General features: G+C 36.8%; 1 protein-coding gene across 1 annotated transcript in view; it reads right to left on the bottom strand.

Annotated features, from left to right (window-relative positions):
* The window catches only part of PTPRN2 (protein tyrosine phosphatase, receptor type N2), a 648,310-nt gene that overhangs the window by 318,416 nt on the left and 310,643 nt on the right, over positions 1-19,251 (bottom strand). The window lies entirely within an intron of this gene.

Here is a 19,251-nt window from a genome sequence, read left to right as displayed (position 1 = left end):
TTACAATGTACAAATTTGGAGACCTTGGATCTTGGGATTAAAGTGAAAGAGAAAAAATAAAGTAATTGGGATAATGATCAAAGGATAACAATTGTTACTGAAGATTATAAAGCGCTGAAAAATCTGACTGATTATCTCTACAAACAAGCTATCAGATTGCTGGAAATTGTTGGAAGCGTGGAGGCTATTAGGAAAAAAGATAGCTTTCCAATGAATGACAAAATTAGGATCTGCCTTGTGTCCCTGAAGTTGTAGATAGATGAGCAACAAATCCTCTGATTCTTGAGAAAGAAAAATCACTTTAAAATTACTACATCAACAGCCGTTTAGCATCATGGTATAAGGAAACTCATCATTTTTGAATAAGACTACCTGGCAACAGAAGGCAACTGTGGGGGTTAGAGCCTAGAGCAAATATTTCAAGTTATGGGTTTAGAGTTATAAGTGAGATGTAGGATAGTTCCCAAGGCTTAATTGACAAGCTGGGAATACTTTATATACTCAGGTTAATAAAATCAAGGAAGCAATTTAGGCCAGAAGATCACCAAGATTAAAACTGGAATATTTCAAACAGATCTTTTTTTTCAGGCATGTTTTTTTATTGTTTTTGTTGTTTGGGTTCTTTTTTCATTTTTTTTTTATTTTTGCAAATAGGAAAGTGCTGGTTTGCACATTTAAAATCCTACCATTTAAAGTTGTCATGTAGAAATAAACAGTCACCACCACATTCAGAATACACACGTGCTCAAGAAATACTCTCCTCCTTGAAGACTGTTTGATATTACAAAGACAAGAAATGAGCAAGAGAGTGAGAATGAAAACATGAAAATCTCTAAAACAGTAATTGGACAAGGTTTTATGACACTGTTGCTTATCTTTGAACATACTTGGCTTATTCACCTGCCTGGGGATATACTGCTCCTAGTTCTTGATAGGAGTTAACAGGGCTTTAAGCTGTGTCAGAAGGGATTCTAAAGCAGAAAATAATTCACAATAGTGACCTAACTTAGGAAGAGATGACCCAACCCCCTAAAGAAGTCTGAAAAATGTCTGGCTACAACAACACCTACAACATAGATAAATCAAATAACAGTATTATTTTCTATTGCTAGAACTTTGATGCTTCCTAATCTTGCTCCAGAGTTTGCAATCCCATCATAACAAAGAAGGCATATACACAACTGGTATGCATTCCAAGTATACTGGAAATCTAATTTTTTATTATTTTCTACTCAGTATTCTTACTTTTAAAATGTGATATCACAGATGAAAATCTTTACTATGCTAATAGGGAACTTCTCCAAGTTAGTATCAACAGAAATGTTTTCTCCCTCCCAGGCACCATGGTGACTGCAGCACTAAAAATAAGTACTGTCTAAAAGGAGATGAACGAAGATATGAGCAGGGCCTTCTGCAAGCCATAGCCAACAAAATCACTGAAATTTGGAAAAAATTATATGGAAAGAATACTCACTGTTATTTTTCCAAGAAGCATTTGATATGCAAGCACCACAGTGCTGGAGCCACAGCAGCAGGAGCCAACAGTGTCCTACCTGTCCTTCTACTAACTGAGACAGTTTCAACAGACTTCTACACACCATTGCCATAATTGCTCTTGACTATGATGGCAGCTTGAGGGGTTGTAGTCTCTTAAGGTCACAATGTTTAGCACAATATAATCACAATAAACCTGGTAAGTAAAATACCTAGGCATACTGCTGGCCTAAGAGGAACCTGCTGCGTCTGCTTCTCACAAATTACGATTTACTGAAGGTAAAATTTGCGTTTTCTGAACTATGGTATTTTGTTCAATGTTTTAGAGCAATTAATTTGGTAAATTATATAACTCCTTCAAAAAACAACTGGACATCAAATTGTAAAGAAAAGCCGAAGACTCTATACCTTGAGAAACACTTTTTTGACTCATGTTATTGTGCATATGTGTTTACTACCTGTTTCTCTAAAATGTTTTCATAATCCTAATGTGAAAAGGAACAGTTCTTTCTCTACAGGTCATTGAGACCTTCAGAGAGTAAAATCAAAGTCCAGGATGAGTCTGAATAGTACCATTTATAATACAAAGCAGTAAAGTATTCCATAGATTTCCAAAATAATCTTGTATACCAATATAAGGTAATACAGGAAAATAAAACTCTGGTTTATTTTTGCAAGGTCTCCACAAGTAGAGTTTACAGCCTTCACCCCCAATGTATAAAATCACTTTATTTCTCTGTGAAATAAGAGAAAAAAAACCTGAGTAACCCCCAATATTTTTCCTTGTGGATTAAAAGTAAATGAAAAGAGAGGATGCAAGAGCATAGCTTTATCTATATTTCTAGACATGGTTTAGTGTTATGCCTTTCATTACTCCAAGTAGTATGGTTGTCAAGACAAAAGTAAGCCAATATCCACAGGAGACATGAAGACCATGTCATTTATCAAGACTCTGAAAGGCAGGAACTTTTCAGTGCAACATTAATTTCCCATCCTAAGTATATAAAACTGTATACAAAATGATACAGCGCTGACTTGCAGTTATGGGTTGATTGAGGGGAGGGGGATAGCTGGCTCAGACACCCCTGTGAATGTGAAGATTTAGGAGCAAACCAACTACTTGAGCAGGAGAGGACACACAGAGCCCAACCTGCGGGTCACTGCAGGGATCTGCCAGCATGTGTGACAAGCCTGGTGATTTGGTTGTGTGAATTCACTTTGAACATATGAATTCACTGAGCTGAAACCACAAGGTGACATAACAAAGGCAAAATAAACCTGGCTTTACAAGAGGAGCCACAGATAAACTCAGTAATTAAGCTGGAAATGTATTTGTTCAGGTGCTAGTATTGAAGGTTTACACTTGCATTGAAAAGCTTTGACCTAATTTTAGAAGCCATAGACACTATAATCTATTTTATGATAGACTCAATTAAGATACACTGGTTAAACATAATTGTAGCTATTAAATCTGAACGTATATTATATAACATCATGTAACATCTTTTGGACTTAGAGAAATGTATGATGTGTAATCAGGGAATTCTTAGTGTAGATTTCTCTATTTAGCAGTCTGTAGTGTTAATTCTGCAAATAAACGACGTTTTTTCATTTTTTATTTTCAAAGCTAGCAATGAAAATTAGCAATGTCAATGGAATGAAAGAATGAAAATGCACAATGTTTAAGTAGCAGGCTGAAAACAGACATAGAAGCTAACCAGAAAACCGAAAGGGCAAACAATTCCCTTTGACCATTTTCTTTCCTTTTTCTCATTCTTTTTAAAGATGCCTTCTCAAATAACAGCACAGTTTACAGTCATGACTGTTAGAGTGGTTGCTCAAGAGTTGCAAAAGTATTTTCCAACAACAGTCATGAGATTTTGAAAGTAAAAACAAGAGAGACGCATGGTACATTTCATGTATTGATTGACCTTTGTATATGACAGAAAAGTACCTTCACTTTGTGAGCACAAATTACAAGAAGAAAGTTTGAGGCAACATTTTTACCTTTGGACTCACAGACCTCAATTTTCTTTTCAAGACTATAATAAAGACTAACCTGCAGTTCCACTACCCTAGTGTAAGCACAAATTGGCTGAAGCTTGATGTTTCCTAGGGCTTCACAGATTTTGGGAAGAAATGCATACTTACAAAAGTGTTATCACCTCCCACATGTTCCACTATATCCCAACCTGGGTAGAAGTGGGGATCACAGCCCTCCTCAGGGAAATTACAGTAGAAGAAAATTGTATGTTCCCAGAGCACTGGAGCTGCACATCAGCTGTGGTCAAGGTTGAAAGATGAAACTTGCCCTTTTTGAGACATAGAACAGGATACTTTTTGAATAGCCAGGACACGTTATTCAAAATCTGGATCACAGGAAACAAATTGCTCTAATTCACAAGTTTGTAGCTGGAACATGAGGTTATATACAAAAATGTCCTCTAAAAGTAGAGAAATATCATAGGATCATAGGAATGTTTGGGTTGGAAGAGACCTTAAAGATCCTCTAGTTCCAACCTTTCTGCTGTGTGCAGGGATACCTTCCACTAGACCTGGTTACTCAAAGCCCCATCTAACCTGGCCTTGAACACTTCCAGGGATGGGGCATCCACAATTTCTCTGGGCAACCTGTTCCAATGTCTTGCCACAACAGATGAGTGCTTTATTGAGGAATACTCTGAGATTTAATAGCTACCTGTTCAGACATCAAGAAGTCTTAAAAAGGAGGAAACAGACCTATTTCACCTTTTACAAAGCTTCTACCCAGGACACACTTATTTTCCCAGTAATATAATTATTTTATTTTTCTAGAGGGGACATTTTCAGGTTTGTTCTGTCCCCCACACATTTTCAACCCTGGCTGAAATAAACATAATCACATATCAATTATGAAGCCCTCATCAATCCCTGAATTTCAGATACAGCTAACATTTTTGTTGCAGCATTTTGTAAGACATTTTGTAAGTCAATCCATTTTATTTCCCTGTTTTCCTTTCTAGTACTGAATACAATAATTCAAATTTTCTCATATTTCCAGGAGACCAATTGGGTAAAGGAATGAATGTGTAACTAAACCTTTAATCATGGCTCAAAATTAAATTTTTGCTGTAGATATAGATGTTCCTTCAATATATTGCTAAAAAATGGGGGGAGGGGGAAACAAGAAAAAAAAAACCACAAAAAAAAGCCTAGGACAAAAATAATTTCACAGATCAAATTTACTTATTTCTAGAAGGAGTAAATTATGCTGTGGGAAAAAACCTCTGGTAAAGACCAGAAAGGAATGTACATAAAGAGAGAAGCATATATTACCAAAGTTAAGCTTTCTAGATTAGTGAAACAGAAAACCTCCTACAGATCCAGAATAAAAACTTCCGTTCAGTTCATTTTCTGTTGTATGGGCTACTTTTCCATTTCAGTGACTTCTGTAACAGAGGCAATTGGTTGTTATTGACCATTTGTATGGGGCTTCACTGGCAGTAGCATTTTGAGGCAAGAAGTGCCTTTCCAAAAGATCCTGTGTTGCTTTAAAGCATGTAAGACTTTCAGTATGCCAAATGCACGTCGTGCTGTGAACCATCACAGCAGTACACAGATATTGATTTAGATAGAAACTGGAGAGCTGGGAAAGATAGAAAGGGCACAGTGTGCTTTCTGATGTGTATGCATTATTTAGCTTTCATAGTTTCATCTGAAGTTAGTGACTATTTAGATAAAATTATAGAATTGGTATCACCGCGTTCAATACAGGTACATCAAATTACCTCTGAACCAAAGAGATACAGATGATATGGCTTATTTCTCCTTGTAGCTACTACGAAAATGGCTTTTAGTGATGATCTGTTTTTTTCTACTTGAAAAATACACCCGGAAAAGGTACCATGTTGTGACAAACAAAGAAAAATAGCATCTTACCTGTCTGGTTCCCAGAGAGTTACACTGGAGAAATCTATCACACAAATTCCACTGATTCTAACACCTATGAATGTCAAATAGTTGAGGCAACTAATTGGGAATTTCTCTAATGTTGAAACATACTAATATTTGCAGAGTAAGGAAGACAAAGGAAAAAGAATGCAGGGTAGAAAAGAAAGGCCACAAGAGATCATAACATTCATATTAGTAGCTTGGATTAAAGTCCCAATGTTTTATTTTTACTTCCCTGCTTTCCTTACGTGTCTTTAACTGAGACAGAAAAAGAGTAGCCTAAAATAACCATAAATCATAATTTTTGGAAGCCAGACCTTGTACTTGAAAATGAAATCCCAATAATTTATGCAACACTTTATGGGTGACTTCCCATGTGCAGAAATGAACATGATAAAAATCCAAGACCCTCATATTCCACTGAAAAATATTTTTAATAGAGTTTGCTGTTTAGAATTTCATACTTTGCAGTTCTTACCAAGCTTGTGTACTATGCTATGACCATGTGGAAATGACTGACAAATGCTAAAGTTTCAGTAGATGACCATTATCCTTATATTCATCTGTTCATTTTGATCTACGAGCTGTTTGCACAGAAACATCCTTAATTAAGAGTATGAGTATGAAAAGGATTATTGTGTGAATAAGGGCTTTATTAAGTAGACCAAACTGAAACATGCAAAATCTCTGATAACAAGCTGACAGATAAATATATTCACATAGAAACACTTACTTATTTCACTTAGCAGTGCAGAAATATCGACTTTCAGTCAAACATACACAAGCAGATGACTCTTAAACAGTAAACTTTGAGAGCTGAAACCTTCTAAAAACAATGAGCTGTTTTCAAACAAACATATTAAATGCTTCCTCTTTTATTTTTCTACCAAAACATCAGATAAGTATTTAGCAAACTTTAAAAATTAGCTTATGGTTCACATGACAAGTAAGTTTTTCTTTTAAGGAAAAATAAGCCAACTACACTTCTCACAAGCATCATCACCACCTGTATAGCATATATGCATATAAAATTGTAAAGATTATATATATTTAGGAGAAGATTAAAAAAACCCAAACCCAAACCATACTAATTCCACCAAAAATGTATGAAATTATAGGTGTTTTTTACACTGACGATTATTTATTCAGTAAATATAGTAACAATAGGAGTCATTATTTTTTACTGAATACAGAATCCCAATTACATATGGCATAAGCATAAGACTAATTTAATCAAAAGGAAAAGTCTCCATTTATAATTAATACTACCCACTGCATTTTATAATGTCAGTGATATCTTAGAAACCTGATAACATTCTGGGCACGTCTGAAGTTGTGTCTTTAAAGTTAGGATTCTATCTTTACTAGAGAGGGTTTTATTTATAATCTGACGTACAAGTGCACAAATAGACAGAAAGCATACATTTAGCTGTGGAATTGCATGCAAAAAACTGTTGCTGTTGCAGTTTCTTTTCTATTATCTGCTGTTTAATTTAGAAATCCTTATAAGGCCTTAGCTAAATTAATGAATTGATATCAAGCAAATCCTCAAAATGGCATTTAAAATTTGAAATAAGCTATATTTTATTATATAAATATGAGTTAAATCCCATTATATCTAAAAACATACCAAACAAACCTTCCCTCTGCCATACACAAATAACCCCAGACCAAATGTTTGCAAAAATTTATTGGGAGAATATTTCTAAAAGCAAGCCAAAGTCCTGAACATAGTGCTGTATATAAGAGATAAGGAGATGGACAAGTCAGGACTGGAAGAACAACCCTTCCCAGTCTTAGACCTTGGAGAAACAACTACAAGGGACAGTTCAGCAGCATCATAATTTGGTCCTGCAAGTCTTTTCTGTGCACTTTTCCTGCTGAAAACATCACAAGAACAGCTGCTTTCACGGAATTTTTCATGGAGTCTCAGGAGATCCTCTTGTTATGTTACCACAGTATTTTGAATGACAGTCAGACAGCAAAAACAACAAGAACAAGATACAAAGAGAGGAAAGAGAGAGGATAGGGGTCATAAAGAGATAGGGAAAATAAAGAAAGATAAGGAAAAATGGATTATGAAAAAGGAAGGATCAGAAAAATATCAGCAAACAGAGGGAGTTGGGGAACCAGAAAATTAGACAAAAACAGAAATGAAGTGAAAAATTTACAGTAAAGAAGCGTTATGAAAAGACACAGGAAAAGGAAAATAAAGAATCCATGCTGAAAAAACGAAAAGAAAGAAAGAAAGAAAGAAAAGAAAGAAAGAACCTTAACATAGAAGAGTTAAAATGGAAGGTTTGAGTAAGGTTTGCATGAAAGTTGCAGTAAGAGGCAAAAGATGAATACAAACTAGATGCTGCGCAACTAGGAAGACAGAATAAACAAATTGTGAATAACTGGATTCACAAAGCAAGCTCAACTTAGAAACACGTGTTATTTTATTTTCCATTTGTAGTAGAAACATGTGTTGAGTTTGCAGCATCCATTTAAAACTTCTCTAAAATCTTTCAGGAGCAGGTAGGCCTAATAAGAGCTTGCCTGACATGGGTCTGGTAAACAATGGTTGATTTTTCTATATTCATACTTCACATTTTTGGTATGCATTTCTTCTTTTCTTTGCAATGATGTTGACATAAAGCTAAAAAATCACTCCCTACACGCACATACAAACATAGAAAGTCAGGATGTAAAAATGTTTGCTTTTTTGCACAACACAACCCTCAACTTTACAAATATTCATATCATTCAAATTATTGCCATGGGATGACAACAGGGAGCCTGTATCTCCAGTGGGACTACATTTAAAATTTGATTCTGTTCCTTTCCAGGTGGGGTCCCTGGCATTTATGTGCGTAGCAACCATAACTGTGGATATTCAGATAGGAGAGGGAAGAGATGAGTCATGATTTGAAAAGAGGACTTAAAAAGGAATTAAAGGTAGCAGCAATCTTTGTGTTCTTTAAGCCTGAACTGGGGGCCAGGGGTGTCAAAAGGAAAGCTTTCATTAGCTTCAGTGCCCTCTGACTCAAGTTCTTTTACACTCTGGAGGGCAGGAAGGATTATGTTTTGGAAAGATGCGAGATTGAAATCACACACAGGCATTAAAAATGCCTCTTCTCTGCCTCAAGTGTGCCACAGTAGCAATTGTGTGACTGGAGGCAGGAATAAGACTGGTAACTCACAGTCACGAAAGCACAATCGCATTCAGATCACTTACCAGAGTGGAAAAATGTTATTATGTTTTTCCTCAAGTTACCTCTCTAGCTCTTTTCCCTCTTCTTTGCATTTTTAAAGATTAAGCACTGAAAAACATATTAAAATGCCTAGTGTTGCAATATTTCCACAAAATAGTCACTCCATTTGGACTCTCACAATTAAGTAATGTTAACTACAAGGCGGTATTTCAACTAATTGGCAAAATGACATTTCCTCAATATTACTTTCTTCCTTTTCCCTTCAATATTGCAGGAGAAGAAATATATGATTCTAGTAGATAAATCTTCTTAAGCCTCCACTGACAAAAATAGCTTAATAAGAGGTAAAATGTTATACTTCCTTTAGTCTACCTCTCTTGTCTTTCTCCCCCACGCCCAAATTCCCAAAATACATGCAAAAAAATTAATGACAGTATGAAAAAAATAGTAAGACTCCAAGCATGCAGATGTGTAATTTTCACACCTTTTTTTTTCTCATGTAGTTGTCTAGAATTAGCTTTCTAAAGGGACAAAAAAAGAGAGATACATTATAACTTCTAAATCTCTCTTTTCCATCTTAAAATATTGCTAATACATGGACTGAGAGAGTTATGTCTATTTTTACTTTAGAGAATGTAGATAAAAGGCAGGCAAAGCGGGTTTTTTTTCTGGACTGCTTCACATGCACATACACCCTTTTCCAGTGTTGTTTTAATCTCAACTGGAGGTGACTACTCATTTGTAAAAGAAAAGAGGTTAAGAGGCACTAAATAAAGATGACAGATAGCTTCATAAAATAATTTAAATTACTCTGAAAAAGAACTGGGTAGAAAACAAAGATGACGCTGTTTACAGTAACAATATTTAAAATGTATTAATTAAACCCAGAGCAGAACTACAAAAGAGAGAGGTGCTTTGAAGATGGAAAGCTCTGAATGCCACAGAGAGCTTTGAAGTTTCTCAGTTTCCTTTGTTTCTCACTCATAATACATGAGGACACTCCGCAGTAGCTAAGCTTTAACTTTCAAGGGACCTTTTTCTGTTTGTTCCGCCATTAATGAGAAAAAAAAAATAAAAATCATACCCTGCTCTTGCTATTCGTCTTTAGAATTCATGGCAGAGAGATGCACTGCTGCCGTGAGAGTTTCTGGTTCCTATTTGGGAACGTTGATTTAATCTGTTGAAGGTTACACTGCAGTCAGTTGTGCCAAATCTACGCCAGCCTTTAGGACAAATTAATCAAAGCACTCACCTAGTACTGCTTCTGTTATGCAATGGAGGCAAAGGCAGCAATGCTGGAGCCAGAGTTTCTTAAACCTGCTCTTGAAACCACTGAATCTAAAAATTTTAGTTTCATATCCTATTACTTGATTTTCTCTCAATTTCTCTCTAAAATGTTTTCTCTGTCAATCATTTCAGCAGAAAGATATACCAGTAGTAGAAAAAATTTTCTACTGGTACCTTCCTCAGGAGTGAGGATATACAAATCAAGAGAGGAGCAAGAGTTTGAGGACTTTTTCACTTCCTGAAGATATCCCTGAAAGCTGTTCTTGAGATCCATATTTAAATATATTAAACCAAAAGGAGAACTCATGCACACCTATAGGTTTCTTGACCTTGCAAGGGAAAAAAACAACTTGATTTCTTACCCATGTTTCCTGCAGTACCAGAGGGGATCCTCCCTTCCCTTCCCCCATATCACTTTAGGTTTAGGTATGGCAGTTCCACTATGTATATTATGTGCACTATCTCCAGAGATAACATGATCACATTGTCATGCAAACATGCAAATCACCACTTCTAGTTGCCATGGTTTCAAATTGAAACGCTGGCATCCTTTTATCATGGCCCAGCATAACTTACTGTAAAAAAAAAAAAGGCAGCAAGGCAACATCCACAGGCCCAGCCAGTATTACACTAGAGGAATTCAGATAGCTGTAACCCACCTATTATTTAGAGGACGAAATCCTAGGTATATTTTTTTAAATTCCACAAGAACTTCTGATGCTGTGTCTGGGTCCTGTTAATTAAAACATTTTTACATAAACTGGCTCACATTGCCTCTAATTTAAAACTAAATGAAAGGAATGAACGTCAGGTTCCCAGCCACAACACAATACCACTGGGAATGTGCAGCCTTACAGTTTTAGCACTCAGAAAATACTGCATTAATGCAGTTGGAGTAGCTTTATGTTGAAAAGGAAGAAAAAAATAAGTTTTACAAGTCTATTCATTGATTGCTTTTACAAAGACTTAGGAATGAAATACCACAGAAGAGGTAAAGTCCTGGGAAGGGTAGCTCAAAATTCTGTGCTATCCTACTTGAGGTGCTCCTGTAACCCCCATGTATGAGCCAGAAACAGCACTCTGAGTCAACTGCTCTAACTGCCAGCACTGTATTAATGGTTGGAGAGACGTGTACACATCTGTTGGAAACCATATGAAGACCTCTAATTTTCTTGTATAAAATTAGCCAACAGATGCTAAAAGTTTTGAGTGTCTATTAGCAAAAAACACATTCAAAAGAAGAAAGTAACTGCTGCCTCATATTTCATCAACCTGCATTTCACTACTGGACAACTAATTAATTGATTAATTAGGTTAACTCCTTAATCTATCTTTTGGTGCCTCTATGAGGAGGCTAAATTTCCAAAGACCTTGTAAGAGAATTGAAAGAAAGAACCTCCTACACAGGGTGAGTCAGAGGAACATCTTAACTTAGATGCTCTGAGCTGTCCTCTGGGGAATCTTGCCACAGACTGAGATCTACATGAGGTGATTTGGCTTCTAATTTAGCCATATGAGCCAGCTGGTCTGAATTCTGGGGTCATCAGCATCTTCCCAAAAGCCCACTAAGCCACGTCTGAACAGAAACCAACATACAGAATCAACCAACAGAGAAATAAAACACGAAGGCCAGGCTAGAAAAGACAATTCTGCTTGTGGCAAGCCTCAAGAAGGAAACCTGGGAGAACTGGCTTGCCCCTTCTCATAATATGGAAGCCTGGGCTTGGTCCTCTACATTAATGAGCATTGAGGAGCTGTTGTGACTCTATGGATGTGACTGTGGAGGGATGTGATGCCTTGCTGCTGCTGCCTCTCCAAGAGCAATGTATACTACAACTGTGTTCCTCAGAAACCTAAAGTGGGTATTTTGTTTGTATTTTACCCAAGATAAGAAAAAATAAAATCAGCTAGCTGAAAGTCAATAAACCCCCAAGTGTTCTACATTTAAAAAGAGAAAGTAAACTAAGATTTAAAGTATTTGCCATACAAGAATGATCACTGTTATCTTCTCTGCCCGAAATTAATATTTATCATACTTAATTAAACTCTCTCTTACATCCATGTACACTCCACTTCAAGCCTGAATACTAAATATTTTTAATTATTATGGCTAGTACACTGAGTCATGCAAACACAAGTCACACATTTCTAGAGTCTAAAGAGGCAGTCGGTTTTCATTATGGGAAGTCTCAAGACATGAGCTCTGGCACTGCAGATTTTGTAAAAGGTTTTCTGTGTGTTTGTGACTTTTTTCAGTAAGTTAAAATAGCACATAACTTCACATTACCTTGAAGCCTCTGTGACTTTTCTTCAGTAGCTTTAAGGTAACTTTTCCACTGCCTGCGGCAACTGTGTTCTGTGCCTTCATGTCAGTGCCAAAGAATGTTTTGAGTTTTTTTAATTCATGATTTTTAGTGTCAAGGAGAGATGTGATCTCTTGGTCCACCATTTGACCACAGAGTGAGTATTCCAGCAATTATTTCAGGACAACCCTTCTGTTTCGAGCATAAGAGGATCTCCAGTGGTCTTTCTATACTTTTTAAATTAGGAAAGAGATTAGAAAAAATGCTTTTTTACCCATACTCTCATTTGTAGGTAGCTGTATGCATCAAACAAGAATTCTGACACTTTTACAACAGAATATATCCAGCATTATTCTTAACAAAACTATAATCTATAGCTCCAAAAGTTATAAATCTAATTATTATTTTTAAATAAAATTGTAGCAACTAATATTCACAGTTGTGGAGTCACAGAACCCAAGCTACACCTTGGGGTTCTTTGTTAGTCCTTTTGACTAGTATCCAGTTGCTTTCAGTGAATTAAACCAAACACTTTATGTGGTACAAAAGAAGTTTTGATTTAGGGAGGCTGGGGCTGTTGCACTCAGGAAGCCTTATCACCCTTTTAAAGAAGAGTTAATGAAATTTTCACACCCAGGAAACACACATACCCATATATCCAAATACTAATTTATTCTACTTTTTCTTTGACATATGATACTTTCCCTGGAAAAAAAAGGTAGCATATGATTTGTCTTAAGCAGGAAAAGCAGCATAATTTTAATGTCTATTTTTGTATTAAGTCTCCTAAGACAAATGTTCTGCCCCATCTGCCAGCATAAACTAAAAGGCTCCAAAATCCCTTCTCCTCCATTTCTTGCTGGTGTTTATCCTCTGATGCGTTCTCTGCACCTACTCTTTCTGTGCAACATGTGCTTGTCAGATGGTTTGGAAATGTGTAACTGCCTTGTGGCTACTTTGTTTGAAGTAGCTTTGACATTCACATCTCTCGTACATCGTAGTCTTTGAAACCAATGGAAGAAAAAATTGTCCTAAAGCAGACTTTATTACCATTGTTACTTCATTGATTTCAGATAAATTCAAGTAGAAATAAATCTGGACCAATAGCATGTCAGACAGCATTATTCTGCTAGGAGCACTTAAGAATGTCCTAATTAGTCTAAATTGCCATTGTGATATCAAGCTGCAAATGCAAACATCCCTTAAATACAGAGACCCAAATGCAAAAATACAGTGGTAAAAAGCCAAAAGCAGGCAGAATACAGTAAGTGTGCAACCTTGTAACACAACAGATGGCATAAATAATTTGCTTAAAACCCTACCTCCAACAATGACTGATCCTAAACACTGAGGAAAGCCTACGCAAAAGCGGAGCCTGGTAGAAATATTTTCCAGAACAGTGCTGCAAAATAAGTCAGGGCATTTCTGACCCAGAGGTGGTGTTTTTTGTTTTAGCAATTAATATATTTTTTCTTACACTAACTTGTGCATCAGGTTTTTTCAATCCACATAAACTTCAGTATTCAAAACAAACTTTGACAAGGTCTTTGTCTGCTTTATAGTGCACTGTTCGCAAAGCCACTTCTTTCTGCTTGTTGTCAGCTTGGTTCCAAACAGTCAGCAATGAGGACATTGTATATGTAGTGTTAGAAGGACTATGTTTACTGTGTAAAACATAACAAAATTGGTAGCCCTTAGTTCCTGTCCTAAAGACAGAAGAAATATTCAAATCCTCCACAATGACCCCATGCCAGTCATGATTTTACAGACCTCTATCATATCTTTCCATCAGCCATATCACTTTAAAGAGACTCTTATTCTGTTTAATCTTTCCCTGCACACCAGATGTTTCATACCTTTGATCTTCCTTGTCACTCCTCTCTATATCTTTGCCTATAATAATACACTTTTTGGAGGCGAGGGGAGCAGAGCTTCATGCATTTAGGAACTCAGGCACAGCATGATTTTGTAACAGTGACATAATGAAGTTTTCACTTTTTTCCTCTCTTTGCTCCCCTAACCTCTAATTTGCTTTCATTGCTGCTGTTGAGCACTGAACTGGTATTTTCATAGAACTATATATTATAACCAGAAATGTCATTCCTGAATACTTCCAGTTAACTCACTGTCCATCACTGTATATGCAAAGTTAGGACTGAGGCGTTTTTTACCCCTAAGTATCACACAACGTTTATAGAAATTGAATTTCATTTGCTAATTTATTGCCCAGTCACTCATATGTCCTTCTTCAATGTTACGCAGTCAGCCCTTGTCTTGAATATCTTGAATATCTCAAATTCCTCAGCAAGTTATTCTGTCCTTTTTACAGATCATTTATGAATCTGTTGAAGAGCACAAACCTCTGTGGAATTCAGCTGGCGACACCTCTGCATTATGAAAATGGAACATTTATTCTTACCCTCGTCTGCCTCTTTCTTTACTGACTATTTATCCATGTGAAGACCTCCCTATTATCCCAGAGCAACTCAGCTGCTTTGTTGAGAGATACTGCTGAAAGCCTTTTGGAATTCCACGGGAGCCATATCAATGGTATCTCCCTCCAACACACACTTGTTACTGAATTCAAAGGCCTGAAGTTGGGAGGCAAGGACTTTCCTTTTCAAAAGTTGAGCCACTTCTATTATGCCTTACATGCCTACGTGTCCACTGATTTAGTACTTAGAATAATTTATACTAATTTATCAAATAGAGATATCGGGTTTAGTGATTTGTCATTTCTGTCAATCTTTTCTACAAACTACTATTATATTTATCATCTTTCAGTCTTTCAGTCTTTCAGATGAGGCTTTCCCATAACACTCACTGACTCAGCTACTTCATTCTGGAGAGTTTGAATGATTTTGAGAAAGTATAATCTGGCCATGACGACATATTATTCTTAATTTTGTCTATTTGTTCCATAAATTCAATTTCATTGTCTGATGAGTTTCCCATAAAGGATTCATTCCTAGAAACCTTGCTAAATACTTGAATAGTGAGTGTAGCTTTATCAAATTAGCTTTTTTTTTTCACTTATGGTGTCATTTTCTCAAAGCTGTTTTTCAAAACCTTTGATCCTATGGACTCCATGAAAGGCTTCCTGTCCCCATTGAGTTTGAAAATTATTTAGTATTGGGTTCTATGAATTTTGCAAGCTGCTTGTCTGATCTTTTTTTGCCTACTTTACTACATTTTTATTCTTCCCTTGTCATTACTATCCTTTTTATTTTTCTCTTGAACAAACCTGAGATTTCTTGAGATATCTTCAAGTACGTTCAATTTTCATTTTGTCTTACCATTTTATCTGGATTTTGATCTTCCTGAAATATATTTAGTAAATGGCATGAATTTGTCTGTAATTCCTAATATGATGGCTTTAAATAGTCTCCATTGAACATATCTAACATTTTTCACAGCCCCTTTAGTATATTTTTAACTATGCATCTTCCCACTTAATGTGTCTTCTGTTTTTGAAATTAAGCACAGGAATAGTGGATTTTTTTGCCTTTGCTGGCATGCTCAGTCTAAATAAATCATTGTTTCTGTTACAGGGCACTTCATTGAGAGAAACATTATCAATCAAGTCTTTCACCACTGCTCAGGACCAAGTTGAACTACTCACAGGTTCCCTGCTTCCATCAACCAGTCATTAATGGAGTCAAAAAACATAGAGGTGGAAATTAATCCAGATAGGACACAGTATCTGTAATCTCATTCAGCATGTCTCTTTATCCATTGTAAGTCTTATTGTATTCCCTTCCCCCTTTTATATTTCATATTTTATTACTTGTTTTTGTATTTTTTATTTTTATTCTATTCTTCTGTATTCATTTTCCTATTTAGAACTCTAATTTAAATCATAACTCACTGACATAGCTTTTCATAATGTGCTAATCTGATCTGATTGTCAGCTTTCTTTACCACATAAAAACTTGAAACTAAAACTCCACAAAATTCAACAGGGGACTCACATTGTCCTTTGCACATTTTGTATACTAGAATCTTAGAATCATAGAATTGTTTAGGTTGTAAAACACCTCTAAGATCAGAGTCCAACCATTAATCCAGCACTGCCAAGCCCACCACCAAACTATGTCCCTCCGTGACACATGTACACACAGCTTTTAAACAGCTCCAGGGATGTTAATTCCACCACTTCCCTGGGCAGCCTGTTCTGATGCTTGACAACTCTTTCCATGAAGAAATTTTTCCTAATATCCCATCTAAACTTTCCCTAGCACAACTTGAGGCATTTCTCCTTGTTCTGTTTCCTGTTACTTGCAAGAAAGACCAACCCACATCCTGGCTCATCCTTATTTCAGCTGGTTGTAGAGAGCTCCCCTGAGTCTCCTTTTCTCCAGGCTAAACACTACCAAGCATCTATATAGCTTTCCTTCCAAATTCACAACATATTTCTTAGGTCAATAGTTAGGCACTCTGGCTTTTACTTAAATTGAGGATGAGTCTTGGGAATCCATCTTTCTCCATTACTCTTGCAAGGCAGCCCAGATTAGGTGACTCAAAGCGCTCCTGCTAAGGCCAGTTTCTCATTTGGGCACATTGCAAGGAGTCTGAACAAAAGCCAAATATAGACCTCCTGTAGGCACAGGGAAGAGAACTGGTGATACATTTTTGGGGTGCCCTGCAATCCAAAGCATTCTGTGCTTACTCTATGACCTAGCATGGGGGTGTAGCTATGAGCAATCATCACCTTTAGTAAGAGGACACTGCAGAGTCTACAGAGAAACATTTATGGATAAAATAATTATCGATTTCTAGAATTAATAGGAACATCAAACATCTCCTAGAATCATAGAATGTCCTGGGTTGGAAGGAACTTTAAAGATTACCCCATTCAGCTCAGCCTGAACACTTCCAGGAATGGGGTATCCCCAACTTACTTCTCTGGGCAACTCGTTCCAGTGCATAATCAAGAATTTCTTCCTGACATTTAATCTAAACCTGCTCTCTCTCAGTTTAAAACCATTACCTCTTGTCCTGTCACTATCTACCTGGAAAAAAAGTTCCTCTCCCTCATTTTTATTCGTCCCCTTAAGGGACTGGAAGCCCACAATGGGGTCTTCCCAAGGCCTTCTCTTCTCCACAGTGAACAACTCCATCATCACTCAGCCTGTTTTCACAGGAGAGGTGCTTTAGCCCTCTGATCATGCCAGTGATCAATGCCATTTATCCAAATACAATCCCTCAACAGAAACGTTTAAAATACTATTTACAGTTCAGGAAACTATAGCATGACTCACAGAGATTTTAATAAGATTGCAGTCAGGCAACAAATATGCAGAAGCCAAAGCAGGGGTGGGTGTTGAATACAAAGAAGCCTGAGCAAGTCTGTGCTATTACCACACTGTGGAAATCTTGGTAAGATTCAAATGATAAAATATTTTTTCATACATTAGACGTGCACACATGATGTGCAATTTTCTGTGACACAAGCATCCTTACTTTTTAAGGGAAAAAAATGTACATGTGTTCTGGCTTCACCTGGGGTGAAGGAGTCCCAGAATCTTCAAAATACTGAATTGTGCATCAAACCTTCCCCACACTTTGTGGCATACAGAGGAAATGCATACTTTGCTGCCACAGAACAAGGCTGATAGACAGAGTTCAGGAGCATCATACAGACTACTGTGAGTAAAGAAATGGAAATCTTTACTAACGCTGCTCACAGACAGTGAGGAATAGGAAATAAACCCCAATTACTGGTGGGTACTAAGAAGCTTTACAACCAGAGGTGTTTCTCATCACCCCACACGTTACACAGATTCTGCTTCAGAACTCCTCTCCTCTGAGGATTGCACAGCTCTTCACAAACTTTATTAAAGCTCAGAAAACTTTCTCTCTGTGTTAGGCCTTCTGTTATTTTTACCACTTAGAAGAAGATATAAGGGACTTCACTAAGGTCACACAAGTGGCACTGCTTAAATTAAAGATGTGTGTGACAAACTGATTGAGTTTAATGTGTGGAAGACTGTGAGGAGACTACCAAACACTTATTGTCCTCTCAGATCCTCTGTCCTCAGCCAAAAAAAAAAAAAAGGAAACAAGTGAGATACTGTAAACAAAATAATAGTGTCTACAGGGAAATCCACGTCAACTTGACTAGGTAACTTTTAAAATACTTCATCTTAACCAATTAAACTGGTTAGTTCACTATTTTATATTTCAAATAGACTTTTACTTTCCTAACACATGTATTGGTAAAATGTAAATTCAGGCAACAACTAGAAAATTAATATTCTATATGATCAGCACAATATATTAGTGTTATTAACAGAAAGCAGTGGAGTTCCCTGGACGACAAAAGCACAGATGTACCAACTTTCCTTCTCCTTCCATCCTAGTCTTACAGATGGAAAAGCTCTTCCTAATGTCCCTTTAATTATAACTGGGTCATTAATACAAAGGCTGCATATGCATTCACCTGAACTGTATATATTTTAAAGTTTGATTCAACATAGACATAAATAAATTACCTGCAATATGAATGTAAGACAGGATACGGGGGAAGCACAAGTACATTCAAATGTTTGGTAGATGGGATACCCAACAGTAAAGAGAAAATATTCCTTTCTCCAGGAGTGTCACTATATATTGTTACTCGCCATCATCACTGAAAGGTGGCAAAAATAGTACATACAATAATGAAATTTCTGAATTCTTTCCTATTCTACCTTGAGAACCCCAGCCACCAGGCCAGTGTCTGGTTGCATCAGGCTGGTCACTTCTGGAGCCGGTGCTGCTCGGCTCCCTGACTTGTGGGACAGGTTTCTACAGCAAGGACACGGAAGATGTTTCCTCTCCCCTTTTTTCACCTGTAAATGCCTAGTAGCCTGGGCCTCTTCAGAGGCAATTTCAAGGCTGGGAAGACTGTGGTTTCCAGTCTCACTGAGGTATGATATGTGTGGATTCTTGAATAACCCACTTCCTGGGGAAGAATCATTATGTTTTCTTCCTTCTGCCCATTTATTTTCAGGAAGAGCTCTGTTTCCTAATTTTCATCTCTATCCAGGTAGCCAAAC

Source organism: Corapipo altera, unplaced genomic scaffold (assembly GCF_003945725.1).
Source record: "Corapipo altera isolate COAL_440 unplaced genomic scaffold, ASM394572v1 47, whole genome shotgun sequence".
Lineage (NCBI taxonomy): Eukaryota > Metazoa > Chordata > Aves > Passeriformes > Pipridae > Corapipo > Corapipo altera.
This window is presented reverse-complemented; position numbering and strand designations above follow the sequence as displayed.